The sequence below is a fragment of the Ictidomys tridecemlineatus genome, chromosome 11, assembly GCF_052094955.1.
Source record: "Ictidomys tridecemlineatus isolate mIctTri1 chromosome 11, mIctTri1.hap1, whole genome shotgun sequence".
Taxonomy (NCBI): Eukaryota; Metazoa; Chordata; class Mammalia; order Rodentia; family Sciuridae; genus Ictidomys; species Ictidomys tridecemlineatus.
Genome location: NC_135487.1, coordinates 10,620,947 through 10,638,051, shown reverse-complemented (window position 1 = coordinate 10,638,051; position 17,105 = coordinate 10,620,947).

Genomic DNA, 17,105 nt, shown 5'->3' with positions numbered 1-17,105 from the left:
AAGGGACAGTCAGAGCAGTTTCTTGCCCTGGACAGGAAGTCGTCATGGCGGAGTAGAAAGAAAGAGAAGCCACCTCCTGACATCACCACCCGGAGGAAGGAATTTCTTTGGCTTTGGATTCAGACAGGCTCAGATCTGTCTCCGGACCGAGACAAAGCCCGGCTCTCACTAAGCTATTGTTCCTTCTCAGCCAGGGACCCCCCTGAGACACTGTGCGAGCTGTGGGCTCCTGTCAATGTTCAACAACCCCCTTCTGAAAGGAAAAAGAAGACAGAAAGGAAAAGCGAGGCAGGCTGGGGCTGTGTCCTCTGCTGCAGAGCTGATTTCCAGGAACCGGGGACACCTGGTCACAGCCACGCAAATGTAGCAGTCTTCTCTGCCTGGAGCAGCAAAAGCCAGCCCCAGCACAGGGCTTGGTGCCAGCTGAGTCCCACGAGAGGGCAACCCGCCTGGCTGGACCCAGGGGTCAGCTGTGGTTCAGAGCCCAGGCCCCTCGCACACCTGCGTGATCCGGGTCGGCAGGGGTCTCTTTCCATGGACTTGGATCATGGTCGTTGGCAGAGTTCAGAGAACAGAGAGGCGTGGGACCCTGGAGGGAGCCCCCGGAGACTTCCCTGGGGGACACTCGCTTGGTGCAGTGAGCTCAGGGCACCCCTCCCCTCCCGCTGCCTTGCCTTCCCCATCTGTCAAGTGGGTGCTGAGGGTTCCTGCCAGCAGGCAGTGGCCAGGGTGGAATGAGTCACTTCCACGCTCCAAGGCAGAGACGAAGGGACCGGGGACACAGGTGGGGACCTAGGAAGGTCTTAAGATCATACTTCCCACCCCTAACTGGGGCATCTTGGGGGCCCCAAGGGGCAGAAAGGAGCATCGGCTGTTGGAGGAGCCTCATCCCTCCCCTGACCTTGGGCTCCTGGTCAGCTCATCCTCCGCTGACCAGCAGGGGCGCTCATGGAGCCCTTGCCCTTCCCTCTTGGCCACGTTTAGAAGCCAAGCAGGGGTGGGTGGAGTGGCGAGGCGCTGGGACGGTCTGCCCAGGCCTGCCTTGCCCCCGCCTTGCTGATCCCCCCCACCCTGTTTACCTGCGCTTGGCAACTGGCGCTGTGGGCCGGGAAGGGATTCCCCTCTGCCAGCAGGCACCACCGTCCTGTCCCCACCCTAGCCCTGGCGTGACCTGCATATGCAAGGGGGTACAGCTTTGGCTGCAGGGTGCCAGGTTATGTGCCTCTCCTCGGCCGTGGCCCTGAGACACAGGGCACCAAGGGCCTGGATCTCAGGGGGGGGGTCGCCTTGAGGAGGGTCCTTCTCACTCAGGGAGGGGAACCTGCATTCCGGCCAAAGGTTCTAGAATTTCTTCCAAAGGAGGCAAGAACTCAGTGAAGGATTACAGCAGGAAGGCCCTCAGTGGCCAAGGCAAGCCTCCAATTACAAAGACAGGGACACTAGGGCCTCGGAGGGCAAAGGTCCTGTTCACAGTCACTAGAGGACCCAGAGCTGGGACTTGGATCCCGCCCCTAACACTGCGACCAAGGAGCTGGAGGTGGGAGACGGGCAATATGGCTGTGCGGGGGCCAGAGGTGACCGACACGCAGGGTCTGCCTTTCCCTGGGGGTGCCTCATGCCAGGCCGGGTGACCATCTCAGGGAAGGGGTCACTACTCCCTGAGGAAGCAGCCCTCCCTGCTACACCTAGGGGACCCCCATCTGCCCAGCCTTGTCCCTAATTCCCTTGGCAGCTGTGGTCCCCTTGGACCTGTCTCTAGTTGCAGGACGAGTGATTTGGATTGGACCAATGTTCAGTTTTGGATTTTGCCCACCCCCCCTTTAATATTTATTCTTAAGTTTTAGGTGGACACGATGTCTTTATTGTGCACGTATGTGGTGCCGAGGAGCGAACCCAGTGCCTCGTGCATGCTAGGCGCGCTCCCCCGCTGAGCCACAACCCTAGCCCCCCACACACACTTTTTAAGCTTTTTCTTTTTTTTTTTTTGCAATGCTGGGGATCAAACCCAGGGCCCTGAATAGTGAAGCAGGTGGTGTACCACTGAGACTCGTCCTTAGCCCGGACCGTCTTTTAAAACTTATTTCAAGGTGAAGGGCTTTAGTATCTGAGATGCCTAGGACAGAAAACAGACCCAGAGGGCAGAGGAGCGGCCGCGGAGCTGCGCAGACCCCAGGCCCCCAGGAGCAGGCTGGGCCCTGGTAGCAGGGGTCCAGGCCATGTCCTCAGCCTCCCACCTCTGCAGACGCCTGCCCGCCGGGAGGAGATGGGGAGAGTGACAGATGAATCAAGAAAGAGGGAGGGGAGGAAAGGGAGGCGCCAAAGAGAACATGGGGGGGTGGGATGGAGAAGGATGCGGGGAGGACACATGTTTCCACTCAGAGTTCTTTCTTGTTTAAAATAAAACCGACCCAACCATTTCTGCTGCTGACGCTTGGCCAGAGCCCAGGCCTCAGGAGGGGCATGACCACGACCTTCTGGCCCCCTGCCTGGAAACTCAAGTCATCGCTGAGTGGACAGCTCTTGGCCACTTCTGACACGGCGCCTTGTCCCTTTCTGAGGGTCCCAGCAGAGAGCCCTGAGCGGGCAGGGCCCCTGAGGCACTCCCAGCTGCCTCCCGGGGCTGCCCAAGCCACAGAGCTCTGGCCATTCCAGGATGGAGGCCAGGGGTTGGGGCCAGGCAGGGGACTGAAGCCAGGAGGAAGCCCTAGGTGGACAGGCTGAGGCTCAGCTTTAACTCAGGGTCCCCTCAGCAGCCACCCACATGCAGACTGCCCTGGGCACTGCAGCCCTAGGCCCTGTGCACTTGGCTGAGAGTGAGACGCACTGTCCTGGGGACTTTGCAGGTGTCAGGGGAGGTCGCTCTGGCAGGTGGCAGGGTGGGCCACGTCTCTGGCTTTCTCACCTGCACACACTAGCCCTGGCCTAGGCCCCAGACTCATAGGCAAGACCAAGCGAGTCAGAGCGACTGCCATCTGTCTGTCTGTCTGTCCCATTGTATGCTGGGCCTATGCTGCCACAGGCCTCCTCTCATGGATCCTCAAACCCGCCAGGCAGGAGCCATCACAAGTCCCCCTGACAGATGGTGACACTGAGGCTCAAGGTTAGAACACCTGCCTGATCCCACAACAACTGGGATGTGGGATGGACCCCAGGTTTGCTCGCCTACGGCTGCTCACACCCAGGGTGTGGGGAGCTCCCAGGGTTTGTCCCCCATCCCACCTGGGCATCCCAGGGCCTCCCAGGGCCCGGGAGGGAACACAGCTCATCCCTCAGGCCCCGACTGCCATCCCTTCCGACTGCCATCCCTTCCGGAGCAGAGAGGGGCAGGGCAGAGAACAGCTGATCCCCGGGTTTTGTTCTTGGTACAAAGGCGCCGGATCCAGGCTTAGCGATGAATGGCCTGGGGGCCCTCAGCCCCCTCCCTCGGCAGGCCCGACAGGCCCAGCCCCTGCCTGCTTCCCACAGCCCTGAGCTCCCTGCTTCCTATTCAGACCCCAGCTCAGCTGCCCACAGGGGAATTCAAGGCAGGCAGATCTGAGGGGATTAAAGAGGCTGTAAGGGGCTGGGGGCAGGTTGATGTGGGGTGGGGGCAAGCACCTGGGACACTCATTTTCCAAGGAGCAACTCTGTTGGGCACATGATGATCAAATATGCAGTACAGGTGATCTGACTTGAGCTCCCTCATGCAAAAATCCCAAATCTGAAAATTTTGAGGGCCAACATATGCTCAATTGATTTCAAATTCTGGAGCATTCTGGATTTTGAGATTAGGGATGTTCAATTGGTGAAGTCTGTGCAAATGTTCCCAAATTGGAACTATTTCTGATTCTGAGCATTTCAGACAAGGGATACTACCTACCTGTGATGGGAAATGGAAGACCAGAGAGGGCAAGGGACTACACAGCAAGTCAGAGACAGAACAAGCTCCGAGTCAAAGCTTCTTTTCCTGAACGAGTTCCTAGTGCTTCAGACACCCCGTCCTGTGGCCTCCTCCCAGGGAGGAAGAGAAAAGGCACACAAAGGAAGGAGAGACACCAGAGAGAGGGTTCCTGGGGCAAGAGGCTCTCCTGGCCTGTTGAGGGGCAGGGGGCAGGGACACAGGAGTGACACAGTTCTGCCCTTGGTCAATGCCTGTCTGCTGGAAGAGTCTGGGACTGGCAGGGGTCCCCAGTGGAACAGAACTCCTGAAAGAGGAGAGACAGAAGCCCAGGTTTCCCCACCCAGAGCCTCCAAGCCAGTGTAAGGGGAGGGGCCCCAGGTCCTCCCTGACCTGAGGCTCTGGGTGCTTGTAGAGGACAGAGGGCAGCATGATTGACGGGAGCTGTGAAGCCTTCTCTGGGCCTCAACCCCTCTCTCCAGGGCCCCAGAGCCTGAGGGTCCCCCCATTCCTTCAGGAGACGTGCTCTCCACAGCTGAGGGTCCCGCTCACTGAAGGGCTCCTCAGGTCAGCCGGGCTGGTCTGAGCCCTGGCCTGCTTTCCTCCATCCAGGCCAGTCCTGAGCGACTGTCACCCTCCCCACATTACAGATGAGGAACCTGAGGTTTGGTCACACAGCTTGTAGAGGTCACAGAGCTGCATGACTCTCTGTGGCTGTCTTCTCTCATGTCACCAGATCCAGACTCTGGGCTGGGACTCTGAAGGCCAGGCCAGAGGCAGGCAGCTGCGGAACCCTGGGCCCTGGTGAGGGGGCTCCCTCCTGCCTGATGCCCAGGTGGCAGAGCTAGGAAGGTGCCTACCTGCCCCCCAGTCCCAGGCACAGTGCCACAGCACCCCCAGGAATGCCGCTGCATTCCTGTGGCAGGGGTGTGGCTGCCCATGGCTCTGTTTGCCTGGGGCCTGGCCTGTTGCTAAGCAAAGCCTAGCTCCAGGCGCTGAGTCAGCAGGTTGGGTGCTCGTCACTCCCAGTCAGCCGACCATCACCAGGAAGGTGGTGGCAGGAGCTAGAAAGGAAGTTCCATTTCCCTTGGAAGAGGAAGGAGCCTCGGGGTTTTAAACCTGGGGGCAGAGCCTAGGAGTAGCAGGGAAGACTGGGCCTGATGTCTGGGTGAGAGGGAAGACATCCGGCCTTGAGGGGGTGGGGGTCAGGGTGCAGGACTGGGGGAGAAGCAGGTGCCCTGTACCACCTGTGTGCCAGGCGCCGTGCTGGCTGCAGCAGCCTGAGCTCTTATCTCAGATAATAAAACTGACTCACTCTTTATCCTGGATTTCACCAAATGGAGAAACTGAGGTGCAGTCGGCGGGTAAAGGGCAGACGGCCTGTGACCATGCTAGGACGCCTACCTCAACCCATCAGGCCCAGGGACATGAGCCTGGCCAATCCCCTCCTTTCCTGGGCCTCGCTTCCCACCCTGGCTGGGGTCAACCCAGGTCTCTCCAAACCCTGTGAAAGCCAGAGGGGAGGTCCCAAGATCTCCTTCTTAGTGGGGTTTGCTCAAGTGGCTTTCCCTAGATGGCTTCTGCCCTCAGGTTGCCTTTGATCTCCCCGCAGAGCCTCAGCCTCAGGATCCCTTTATCTTTATGGACAGCGCCCAGGCCTGCCACCCCACGCTGGCGTCTGGACAGTAAATAGCGGCACACCCAGGAGAAACAGTATGGGGCTGAGGGCCAGGGAGCTGGGACTTTGGGGTGTGGGATGTTGGCTCCCTGAGGCGGGTTCTGCTCCCTTGGGGGCCGCCTTGGGACAGAATTGGCAGGATGTGGGTGCTGGGTGCCTGGGTGCGGCAGACTGGGTGAGACAGGGGAGGGTGGGACAAGGGAGGGGAGTTTCGATGGCTGGTTTTGGTGGTTTTGATAAGAGAACCAAGGGGTGGGCAGAGTCCATGGGAGACAGGGTGGCTGGGGCGGGAGGGGCAGTGGGTGTCACTCCCAGGCCACTGAGCACTTTGGGTTCGACTGTCCAGGCCAGGGCAGAGGCCCTGCTGCCCTCTCAGGTAGATGGGATTGATTTGGGGGGAGTCAGGGATGAAAGCAGATGCCCCCTCCTGAAATGCCCCCCCCCCCCGGAGCTGGCGGGCTGGGGTGGTCCATTGTGGAAGCTGGCCTCCGCCCTGGGATGTCCCTGCTTGGGTGCAGGAGCCACAGCCCCCAACCAGGGTGGCTCCAATCTGTCCAGGGCACTTGCTCCATTCCTGGAAGATTCCCTTCCTCTGGGAGAGGAACTGTCACCCTTTCCTCTAGCGGAGCTCCCAGTCCGAGGGCGGAGGCCAGCATGGAGGTAAGGAGGCAGGACTGGCCCAGATCCCCACCCTCCAGGATCAGCCTGGAGTCAGGCCTTGGGACATGGCCAGCTGCCCTGACTGGGGTGGGGGGTCTCCCTTAGACAGGCCTGAGGCACATTTTCAGACAGTGACAGGAGGCTGCAAAACAGTCATTACCTGCATCCCTGCAGCCAGGTGAGTAGGGAGGGTGGATTACAGGGCTGGAGGGCAGGAGGCCCTCCCTCCTCCCCACCCTGCCCACTGCACACACCCAGACCCAGACACACACCTGTGCACACATGCCCACCAGCAGACAAGCAAACTTCTTCACCACCGTGCGCCTCAGTTTCTTCATCTGTAAACAAGGATTATAATAGTATGCACGAGGGCTGGGGGTGGGGTGGCTCAGTGGCAGTGCATCTGCCCATCACGCTCATGACTCTGGGTTCCATTCCCAGCATAGCAAAAAAAAAAAAGCATGCACAGTACACAGTGTCTGCATATACCAGCGCCTCCTCCACACCCTGTTGCACTGGGACACACAGGCATGAACACATATGTGACCTCACAACCCACCTGGGCTGGAAAATGACCATGTGGCCCTCCTCAGGGCACCCCGTACTCACGCGCAGTATGCATACATAAAGTTGAAGGCCAGACCCAGAGGGAGCCCTAACTGACTCCGCCAGCCACACCCCATCTCTGGGGTGGACCCCCAGGTAAGACAGGCCTCTCTGCAGGCTCAGGGACCCTCATGCCGTCTCTCCCAGGGAAAGGCCAATCTGGCTGAGGGAGAATGAGTGTGAATCACACAGATGAAGCTTCAAATGCAGTCTGGGGCTGGGTGAAGCTTGCCTGGCAGGTGTGAGGTCCTGGGGAAGAAAGAAAGAAAAAGAAAGGAAGAAGACAACACTGAATCAGTTTCCTCATCTGTAAAATCAGGGAAATGAAAGTAGGCGTTGTGACGCACTTCTGTAATCCCAGAGACTTGGCTAAGGCAGGAAGATCAAAAGTTTGCGGACAGCCTCAGCAACTTAGTGAGATCCTGTCTTAACACAGAAAAATAAAAAGGGCTGGGATGTACTTGGTGGGAAGGCACCGCTGGGATAAATTCCTGGTACTAAAAGAAAAAAAGGGAAATGAATTTTTTTTAAATACCTTCATTTTATCTATTTAGTTTTATGTGGTGCTAAGGATCGAACACGAGTGATGGTCTTTATCAAGTGTGATTTGTGTTAAATGAGTGGAATGTAGTACATGCTTAATACATGCTGGGTGGATTGGCCTGAGTAGGCAAAAGCCTATCTGGAATGTGGAAGGAGAGAAAATTATCAGGTGCATTCAACAAACCTGTTATGTTCCAGACCCTGAGCTGGGCCTTGGAGACCAAGATTAAAAACAAAGAAAAAACAAACCCAACCAAACCCTGTTCTCTCCCTTCCCTGAAGGTGCTCACCCGACACAGGAGAGGTGTCAACAGCCAGTTTCCAGGCAGTATGAGGAGCTCGGTTGACACAGGACACAGGGGAAGGAGAGAGGGGCCACTTGCCAGGGGTGATGGTAGTCAAGTGACTTTCCCTCTTTGATTTGGTTTCCTTAAAATGAGCATGAAATATCCACCTCACTGGACTGTCGTCCACGTTCAGAGGCTCAAGCACGCTAAGCAGGAGGGAAGACGATTCTGGCATGGCTGCTCCCTGGGAGGTGGTCTCTGGACTCTTTTCTCCCCTTCTGAGCTTGTGTGGAGAAGGGTCTCAGGGTCTGGGGCAAGGCTCTGTTTTCCATGGCAGAACCTGCAGGAACCTAGTCCTTGCCAGGCAAGGTGGTGCACGCCTGTAATCCCAGTGGCTTGGGAGCTGGGATAGGAGGATTGCAAATTCAGAGCCAGCCTCAGCAAAAGTGAGGTGCTAAGCAGCTCAGTGAGACCCTGTCTCTAAATAACATATAAAATAGGGCGCAGGATGTGGCTCAGTGGTCGAGTGCCCCTGAGTTCAATCCCCAGTACCTGCCTCCCCACCCCCCCAAAAAAAGAAAAGAATCCATCTCTGTAGCCATCAGATCTCAGGAGCAAGGTGAGGAACCATAAAGGAGCCCTGGGATGCTCTTGTCCTGGGAGGGACACGGCCCACCATGTCCAGCTTGGGTTTGGGCATTTCTAGTGCCCACAGGCTTGGGGAAGTAGCAGAGATGTACGGACCCTTCGCAGCACCTAGTCTGATTAGAGAGGCACAACCCCCTGCCCCAGGGAGCACCGGGTATGGGTGAGGCACTAAGGCAAGTCACCGGCATGGCCTAAGTCTTCAGAACGTCGGAGCTGGGAGGCCCCTTAGAGATGTCTCTTGAGTGGCCAGCAGCTTGACCCGGAAAGAACCACCGAGCATCCCAGGTGAAACTGTCCCCGGATAGGAGGTGATTTTTAGCCTAGTTTTCTCCTTTGTAAATAGGGACAAAAGTAACCGGTCCCCACGGGGTTGGTACGAAGACAAAATATGATGGACGTGAAGCGTGCAGCCCCTGCTCGGCCGAGAAGAAGCCAGGTCCACGGTAAATTATTTTTGCCAGGAAGCGCCAGCGGGGCCGCCAGGCGCGGTGGCAGGTGCTGAAGGCTTTCTGGAGGAAGAGACTTTAAAGGGTGGGTGATGGATCCGGGGAGGTGGGTCGGAGAGAGGCGGGCCTGCCGGGTGGTCGCGACCGAGGGGAGGAGCGTGCCAAGACCCGCAAGGTGCGCAGCGGGAGCGTCCTGCGCCCTGCAGCGCCCTCCCGCCCGCCGTCGCCGCCCCCAGGGCTGCCCCGGTTTCCATGGTGACGGAGGCCGCCGCTCCGCAGGCCCCCGACCCCTTTTACGAGGCGCAGAGGCGGTTCCCAGCCGCGGGAAGGAGGCTCGGGCCCCGCCGTAAACCGCACGCGGCGACCCTCAAAGGCGGCACCTGCAGCGTCGGAAGCCCGGGCTGCCCCGGTGCGAGACGGGGCGGGCGGCGGGGGAGGGGCGCTTCCGGCCCGCCCACCCTGGGCTCGGCGCGACCTGCGGCGGGGCAGGTGGGCCTCCAGGCGGGGGACCGGAGCTCCGATCCCTTCTCCCTCCCCCGGCCGGGTGTCCCTCCGCAGGTCTCCTCCGGCCCGCTCTATTGTCCTGCCTGCCTTTCCCTGTCCTTCCTCCGGGTCCCGCCGCTTCTCCACGTGGCCCGGGCTCCCTCCTGGGCCCATCTGGGTTCTCCAGCATTCCCCTTCCCGGGGTGTGTGCGTCTCGCTCGCTCGGCCTTTGTCGCTCTCTGCCTGTCTCTTGTCTCTCAGCGCCAGGAAGAGCAGAGGGGGCGGTGGTGGGGAGAGGCTGCCCTTGGGGGAGGGGACTGGTGGCTCTAGGCAGGGGCTTCCAGGGCGGCTGCCTGGGCCCCCAGCCGTCCTGGGCGTTGGCTAGGTCCCTCTTAAGGAATCAGGAAATAAGAGTGGGGGCTGGATATCATCTCAGATTATGTCTATATTTTTGAACAGGTCAATGATGAATATGGGAGAAAGTGCAAACAGGGGCTTAGGAAGACAGGACAGTAAAATAGTCCACACCCATCTGCCAGCAGGAAAGCCCCCAGTTTCCCCCACACTGGCACACACAAGGTCCTTAGAGCAGCAGGACTGTGCCCAGGTTTTCCTGCCCTCTTTCAAGGATGCAGCCCAATGAATGCTGGAGGTCACAGAAAACTCTAATGTGGGTTCCTGTACACACAGATACACCCACCTACCCAGGCCTGCGGAGGTGACCTTAGGGGGCCTGACCAGGAAACATGTGAATGGCAGCAAGACTGGACAAGTGGTTTGCAGCATGATGGATGGGCTGGTGGACAGATGGATGGATGGGCTGGTGGACAGACAAACAGAGCAGCCAGGAGGTGACTACCTGGCAGGGCAGGGCTGTCTGGGAAGTGATGGATGGGCCCAGGGGGAAGGAAGGAAGTATGGATGGATAGATGGACAGACTGACAGATGAGGGAGACAGATGAGAGGTTGGGGGATGGATGGGTGGGGGTCTGGTCTGGTCGAGTGATGAGAGACCCTGCTGAGAAAGGGGACAGGGGCTTGCTGGGATGTGACAGAGATGAAGGATCAGGGATGAGGATAGACTGCTCACCACTGGGCTGGCCCAGGCAGATCACATACAGCTGGACTTGTGCAGGGTTCCCCAGGGATGGGCTGATGGAGATGGACAGATAGAAACAGGACAGGAAGGAGGAGCAGGGTGGGGGTGGGGTGGGAGGAGAGAGCCCTAGATCTGTCCCCAAATGATCCCTGAGATCTGGTCATTAGGAAAGTGCATGTTTCAGGATTGTTGCTTGTGGACACAGGAATGAGTGTGCATGGGCAGATGTGTGTGCACATGCATGGGTGTGTGCCCAGGCATATGAGGGTGCTTCTGTGGCTGGGTTCACAACACTTCCCAGAGAGTTGTGTAGGCCTGGAGCGTGCAGGCCTGGTGATCGGGCCCTGGCATGTGGGGACCTTCTCCTCCAGCTGGGCTGGATGTGATCCTGGTGTGTTTCTCCAGGAAGCATAGCAGGAAGGGGACCTGGGACAGATTTCCTGATGTATGGGGCCTTTCTAGTGCTCTATAGGGGCAGGTTTGGGGGGGGTTCTCAGAGGCAGGGCAGCTTCCTTCCGCCTTCCGCCTTCCGCCTTCCTTTCAACCTCTACCTAGGCTTGCAGCAGAACTGTCTGGACTCAAGAAGCGGGTGGCACCTGGCAGGTACTGTGCCAGCCTGAGGCCCCCTAGTATGATGTCAGTGATAAAAATAATCACAGCTGACATTTAGGGAGGACCTGCCATGACATGCCAAGTTTCTCATACTTCCATGTCTCCCCAACAAGGTAGGCATTGGATTACTTTCACCTGCACTTGCTGGAGGAAAAAACAAACTCAGAACTTTTTTTTTTTTTTTTTTTGGTACCGGGATTGAACTCGGGCACTCAACCACTGAGCCCCATCCCCAGCCCTATTTTGTATTTTATTTAGAGATAGGGTCTCACCAAATAGCTTAGTGCCTCACTTTTGCTGAGGCTGGCTTTGAACTCTCGATCCTCCTGTCTCAGCCTCCTGAACCTCTGGGATTACAGTGAGCCACCATGCCCAGCCCAAACTCAGAACTTTGAAGTGCATCACCAGAGTCTCACAGCAAGTGGTGGCCCTGGGAAGCCAGAGATGTGTCCTTGGTCCTTGGCCAACCATGGCTCAGTCTTCATCCCCACATTTGCTCAGGGGACCCCAGGTGTTAGGGAGGGGACCAGGGTAGACAGAAGATGGCAGTGAGCTCAGGAGGCCGTGATTGTGACAATGGGAGCCAGGGGAGTTGCTAAACTGGTTTTAGAACCTGGCTTTGCCACCTATTTGTGCAACCTTGAGCAGGTTACCTCACGGGGGTAAGCCTCAGTTTCCCAGTCTGTGAAATGAGGAACGTGCTACTCACAGGGGGTGTCGTGAGGATGAGATAAGATAATGTAGGGTAAGTAGGGGCATATCACATCAGAAGGCCCCACAGCCACAATGGGAAGAGTGGAGGATTCTGGGACTTGGGAAAGGCCACTTTTGGAGCCTTCTCCACCCCCCCCCACCTTCCACCCCCTTTGTTGGCCCCACCATTGCAGCAGTGGGAATACCCCACTAGTTATTCTCCCCAGAGTTTATGGGGCCTCTAGACAGGATGCCAAGCTTTGTACTTGGAATATGGTAAACCATGCAGACTTTACACCTCTTTAAAATGGTGAGGAGCTACTGATCAGGAAGTAAGGCAGGCAGGGAGCACAGGGTGGGGGAGGGGTCCTGTGTCCTGTTGGTGTTTTAAATAGAGTGGTCAGGAAAAGTGTCACAGATGGGCTAAACCTCTAACAGGGCTCTGAAAGAGGAGAGGGAGTCAGCCCTCCCTCTTGGGGTGGGGGTGAAGGCAGGGTAAAGGCAGAGAGACAGTCATTGCAAGAGGTGGGGGGGGGTCAGTGCTACAATTTCCTTATTCCCAAGATTGTGGGGAAGCACCTTCCAGAGGGCTGACAGCCTTTAAGGGCTGCAGTGGGGACAGAGAAATAAATGAGAAGGTGAGCAGAACAGAGACCAGGTTTCTAGTGTTCACATTAGCTCTTTCACCTCCAGCAAATCCCTTCTCCAGAACTTGGATTGACTTCATCTCCTAAGGTTCTGAATATGGTCAGATGGAGGTGAGGCATGGAGAACCAATCGGCTTCAGAGCCAAGTGTATTTTTTTTTTTGAGGGGGTGGGTGGAATTGAATACTCAGGAGCAGTTGACCACTGAGCCACATCCCCAGCCCTACTTTGTATTTTATTTAGAGTCAGGGTCTCACTTGGTTGCTTAGCACCTTGCTGTTGTTGCTGAGGCTGGTTTTGAACCCTCGATCCTCCTGTCTCAGCCTCCCCAGCCACTGGGATTATAGGAGTCTGCCCAGTGGCTGTTTGTTTATTTATTTATTTGGGGGGGGGGCAGGGATTGAACCCAGGGCATTGTGCATGTGAGGCAAGTGCTCTATCCCTGGCCCTGTTTTTTTTTTTTTTTTTAACATTTATTTTGTAGTTGTAGGTGGACACAATACCTTTATTTTACATTTATGTGGTGCTGTGGATTGAACCCAGGGTCTCACTCACGCAACCTAGGTGAGCACTCTTCCTCTGAGCCACAACCCCAGTCCCCAAAACCAGATTTTGAAGATACTTTTGCCCTTTCAGTTTCCTGACCTTGAGCTCCCAACTTCTCAGAACTTCAGTGGTTTCATCTGTAGTTCCAATGGGGGCACAGTCGTCCTCCCACCCCAGCACTTGTGCTCATGGATGAGGTGAGGCTGAGTACCCTGGGCCCAGAGTCTGGCCCCTAGTCAGGCTCAACAAGTGGCCACTGCTTTTGCTCTGATTTTTTGAAACACCTGGCTGCAGACCAGACACTCAGAGGCTGGGGAAAGGCCTGGGGCCGGGTGGACAGGGAGGGAGTGGAAGCCTAAGCTGAGTTGGAAGGGGAGGAGGATGTGGCTGGATGGGGAAAGGAAGGCCGAGCGGAATGAGGGGCGCTGGCCAGGAGCCTGGACTGGAGGAGGGGACTAAGAAGCCCGGCTGGGGCTGGGGCTGGGGCTGTAGCTCCGCGGCGGAGCGCTCACCTAGCATGTGTGAGGCACTGGGTTCCGTCCAATACCACGTAAAAACAAACAAATAAGGGCATTCTGTCCATCTACGACTACAAAAAAGAAAAGCGCCCGCCAAGAGGTGGGCAGCCGGCGCCCCAGAGACCTTGGGGTGGTGCCTGGCTGCGGGTCCGGAGGAGGCCCCGCCCCTCCCGGAGGGCCCCGCCCACTCAGGCCCCGCGGGCAGGATTTGCCCAGAACCCACTTCAAAGGGGCCCAGGAAGCGCTAGCGAGCCTCAGAGGAAGCGGCGGAGCCTCTAATCCAGCGCAGGGGTGGGGGAAGCCCCGCAATTACCGAGGGGTTTCCTCCCGCGCCCCCCCCAATCCTGGAACATTTAACGTTCCCTCCATCCTCACCTCTTACCGCTTCATCTCTGGGAGTGGGGACCCCACGGTGCTGAGCAAAGCTTTTATTCAGCAAAACCTCACCTGGAAAGTGGAGCAACCAGTGCCCACCTCTTGGGGGGGGGGTTAATGAGAAAAGGGGTTCAGCGCAGAACCGTCGTGAGCACTTCCCAAGTGTTGGCTGCAGCGACAGCATTTTGCTGCTGCAATTGCGGAATGTGTTCTTTTGAACACAAAAGTCGCCGCGTGCCCGCGCAAACTGCAAACGTTTGCTGAGCACCTAACCGTATGTCAGGCACCACTGGGGCTAGCAAGATGGAGGAAAGGGAGCCTCTGTTCCTCCAGGAGCTCCCTGCCTGAAGGGGAGGGAGTTATAAGATACTATGGGAGCAGAGTTTGTTGCAGGATGAAGCTATTTATTTGGCCCCAGGGAGCCCAGTTGGCTTTTCAGAAGTGACTTTTGATTGTAAAAGCAGCAATAGCTAAGATTTAATGCAATCACTGAGTGCCAGACACTGTGCTAACTAAGGGCATTAGCTACATGATCTCCTGTAATCCTAGCAGCATCCCTGGAGGGTGGAAACCATTTTTATCTTGCCCATTTTACAGACTATGCAGCTGAGGTCACACAATTGGTTACATGGTGGAATTCAGGTCTGCTGGAATTCAGGTCCATCCGTCCACTTGCCAAGACTATCTTGGGGGCACAATATGGACCAGGCACTCTCCTACACTTTGGGGCTCCATCCTCCTGTGCTCCACCAAAGCAGGTCTGGAAGAATGAATGGGAGCTGCTCTGATGGAAAGAGGATCCAGGGAGAGGGCACAGCTTGGACAATGGCATTCAAGCATGAAAGCACATGGTGTGTTCAAAAGGAGCAGGCAGACCTGGCTCTGGGGCAAAACACACTTAACCCTCTAGTGCCATCTCTGTGGTGTAAGAGTCATGTAACTTCAAGTGAGTTGGTTCTCTTCTCTGAGCCCCACATTATCCAAAATGGGGTCAATATTAGGTTTTCCTCTAGGGCTGCTGGGAGGATTAAATGAGTTCCCATAGATGGAGTGGCTTGGCATACAGCAGACCTTCGAGAAACATGGATTGAAGTAAGTGGAGGAAACTGATTCAAAATGTCATCATCGAAGGTGAGCATCTACCCAGTGAGGCACTATTCTGACTAGTGCCAGGAATACAGAGGGCTGGGAGATTCATCCCCTGCCTCCAGGGATCTTCACAGTTGAGTCAGGGATAAGGTTTGGTTCAGAGGCTCGAGAAGGCAAAGAAAAATTCACTTGGCTGAGACTCGAGTCCTGACTGGCATGTAGCCTGTGGCTCAGGGGCAGGCACGATCCCTGGGGTTTCTCTGAAGAGGTGGTCCCTAGACTGTAGAGTGGGCAGGGGGCGGCCATTTGAGTTCTGTAGAATTCAGAGACAGAGGACAAAAGAGATGCTCACAAGGGTGTGTGCTGGATCCAGACTAGAATCCCAGCTACAACTTTCACTAGCAAGGTTGCTTCTTGGCAAAACCCATACAGTAACAATGCCCACCTCTTAGGGGTAATGAGAACCAAGGGGTTCAGTGTGGGAGAAGTGCTGAGAACCGGGCCTGCTGCGCAGTAAGCACTTTATAAGTTTTGGCTGCAGTCATCTTTTCTGATAGTGTCTGGCTCTTGGCCAAGGCAGGCGCAGATCAAAGGTGGGGTGGGTGAGACCAAGGCTCCAGCGTTCAGCCTGCTAATCTGTTTGTGCCCAGCCAAGTCCTAGCAGAGGTGAGCACCTGCAGGGGCAGATGAGGCAGGCGTGCACTCTCCTCTCCTTCTCTGTCTCTCTTTCGCACATACATATGCTCAGATTCTACCTGCCTGTACCAAAGCTTTGCCCGCTGCAGTGGCTCTTAGGCCCTGAGGGCTCTTTGGGGCCTTTATAGGTAATTCCATCTCCATTAGAGCTGATTATGTCACAGTAAATACCACATTTCCATGCCGCTTTATAACACTCACTGGAGAACTTTCCTCCTCAGCATCCAGTCACCCAGAGCCAGAGACTGACTTGGGACAGGAAAAGAAGAAGGCTGAGTTAACAAGTGGGTGACTAAGGGCCAGGGAGCTTCCCCCACCCCACACCCTCCTGCCACCTCACATATCTTCCTTCCCACAGGCTCATGTCCCAGGCTGTTAAGTGAGCACCATTCAGTGCCAACACATACTGCTGGGCACACAAGCCACAGCCATGGGGACCTGCCTGACACCAGCATGGGTGGGTCCAGGCTTTGGGGGGCTGGACACATCCAACACATAGAACCTGCAAATGGCATGTAACACATGTACAAGCAGGGCCTTTTTTTTTTTTTTTTTAATGTGGTGCTGGGGAGGGAACCCAGTGCCTCACACATGCTAGGTGATTGTTCTACCTCTGAGCCCATACAAGCAGGATCTTACAAACAACTCCTATGAAGTCTTCCATAAGCCAGTGTCCCCAGCCCAGTAAACATGCAGAACACTCACCATACCACATGTTACGCACACGCACGTGCCCATGCACGTACCCTGTGCGCACCACATGAACCACCCTCTCCAGAGGGGACTTCCTTTTGCTGAACCACATGTACCAGTAATGACAGCTGAGATTGAACTGGCGCTTTCTGACATCCCGCCTGTGTGGCTTACACACATGACCTTATCTGATCTTCACGGTCACTCTCCCAGAGAGGAGTCTTCCCAAAGAGCAGACAGAGGCTCAGAGAGCAGAGATAGCCTTTCCAAGCCTGAGTTCTCAATCACTGTGTGCAGGGCACACTCACACAACACACTCAGAACAAACCCTCTCATACGCGTACGTACATCAGCATCCATATCCACAAGCACACCAGCAGTCAAACACAACTTTACACACTCACACACACATACAGTTCCTCTCATGGCCACATACTCTCACACACACTTATAAATCAACACTTGTATCTACACTTACACATGCATACACACTCGCCAACACGTCTCTACACACACACACATATCAGTACTTACATGTATACACATCCACACTCAAACACAATCGCTCGCACACATGGACTCCCTCTCATGGACACTCACACACTCTCCGAAGCCCAAGGCTCCCCTCTCATCATCCTGATCAAAGGCTTTAATTAATCCCAACACCTGTAATTAACCCTTCCTCTCCCCCTCCAGGGGAGATGTCCAGACCCGCTTCGCAAGGGCAGAGGCCAAGACCAAGCTGTCCACATCTGGCAGGAGGACCTGGGTACCTGAGTAGCCCAGCATGGCTGCTGGGTGAGGGGTCCGTGGGAGTTGAGGAGAGGCTGGGGTCAGAGAGGAGGTGAGCAGAGGGCAGCTGGGGAAACCAGGCCAGCTGCAGCTGTTCCTTTCACACTGGCCAAATGGT